The sequence below is a fragment of the Camelus ferus genome, chromosome 34, assembly GCF_009834535.1.
Source record: "Camelus ferus isolate YT-003-E chromosome 34, BCGSAC_Cfer_1.0, whole genome shotgun sequence".
Lineage (NCBI taxonomy): Eukaryota > Metazoa > Chordata > Mammalia > Artiodactyla > Camelidae > Camelus > Camelus ferus.
The window spans coordinates 2,205,824-2,207,506 of NC_045729.1; positions in this window are offsets into that span (position 1 = coordinate 2,205,824).

The window sequence follows — 1,683 nt, forward strand, 5'->3', positions numbered from 1 at the left end:
TTGGATGTCGTCTGTGACAGGAACATGCAGTTTCAGATGAGTGGGGATAATGAATGAGAAGAGTAACCATGGCCTGAAATATGACAAATTGAGGTAACAAAATATTAGCAAATTGAATTCAACCATGTATATAAAGATAATACACCATCATGATCTAATGGAGTTTATCTCAACAAGGCAGGTTCGTTGGTAAATACACACATACACAGACATGGACACACATATACATACATAGTTGAGTTATCTATTAATCACCATATTAACATAAGATAGAAATGTTTAAAAATACTCACATGATCATCCTAATAGATGCAGAAATACATTTGACAAAAATCTGCATCCATTCATGATTTAATGAAAAGACTCTTAGAAAATCAGAAATTAAAAGGAACTTTCCTGATGAAAGGCATCTACAAAAACTCTACAACTAGTATCTTGCTTAGCGGGAAAGTCTGAACAAAATTGGGAAAAAGATAAGATTGACTACTCTCATCATTTGTATTCAATATTGTACTAGAGGTCTTAGCAAGTGTAATAAGGCAAGAAAAAAAATAAAATGCATACAAATTTGAAAGGAAGAAGTAAAACTGGATTTACGCACAGACAACATGACCATGAACTTAGACATTCTAAAAGAATCTGTGCATAAAAATGTTGTTACAACTAAGAAGTGAGTTTAGGAAGGTGACAGGATAGAAACTGTGCAAAGATCAATGTATTTTTATATATTAACAATGAGCAACTGCAAAATGAAATTAAAATAACATCATTTACAATAGCCCAAACCATGAATAATTTTATCAAAATACATCACAACGCTGTACACTGAAAGTTACAAAACACCGCTAAGAGAAATCAACAAAGACAAAATAAATTCAGAGATACAGCAAGTTCATGACTCAAAACATTCAATATGGCTAAGATGTCAATTCACTTCAAATAGCTCTACAGAGTCAATGTCATTCTAATTAAAACCCTACCAGATTTGTTTACCAAAATTTATCTTCAAATTTTAAAATGCAAATTTTGGGAATTCAGAGGACTTTGAATGTTTAGAGCAATTTTAATGAGAAAGAAAAGTTGGAGAACTTACACTATGTGATTTCAAAACTTACTATAAAAATATGATAATCAGTACAGTGTGATTTTGGCCTATGCCAGACGTATAGATCCGTGTAGGGGAATAGAGTCCGGAAGCAGATCCACATATGATTTGTCAATACATAGGGCTGGGAAAATTGGATATCTTTCTAGGGAAAAAAATCCAACCTCAATCCTTCCCTTATACCGTACTTAGAAATTAATTCTAAATGGGTCATAGACATAAATGTAAAAGCAAAATCTATAAAACTTTTAGAAGAAACAAAAAATTTTGTGACCTTGAGGTAGGCAAAGATTTCTTAGGTAAGAGAGATGAAGCCCTAAACATGAAAGATTACTGATAAAGTGTTCTTCATTAAAATAAAGAAAATGAAGACGAAAAAGCAAGGCTCAGACTGGAAGAAGATACCACATATTTAGGATTGTCTTCAAAATATATAAAGAAAGTTTACAGCATAATAATAACCAATTCGAAAGAAACCAATTTGAAAAAAATGGGCATAAGATTTGAACAGGCATTTTATAAAACTAGATCTATAAATGGCCAATGCACACATAAAAGGTGTTTAACATCACGAGTCA